We start from the raw sequence: 310 nt of genomic DNA on the forward strand, positions 1-310 counted from the left end.
CTCTGCTGTCACTCCCACCAGTCACCGAGACCGCCCCGCCTGCTCCCAGGGGTGTGTAGGCGAACACACGTATGAGCGCAAATCCTGGAACGGAAAGGTAATTTAAGGCGGAAAAGGGTGTCGGGGCCTGGCCGGGGTCGAGAGGGTCTCTCCTCCTTGGGCGAAAGTGACAACACGCCCGCAGGAAATGAAGCGTAAGCACGTGGAGCAAATAAGACAGTGTTAACGGCGATGGCACAGATTGGACGGCACGAGCGGCAGAGGCATTCCTTCGCTTCTCCTGGGGCGTCGTGGCGCGGGGGGGGGGTGA

Source organism: Penaeus monodon, chromosome 19 (genome assembly GCF_015228065.2).
Source record: "Penaeus monodon isolate SGIC_2016 chromosome 19, NSTDA_Pmon_1, whole genome shotgun sequence".
Lineage (NCBI taxonomy): Eukaryota > Metazoa > Arthropoda > Malacostraca > Decapoda > Penaeidae > Penaeus > Penaeus monodon.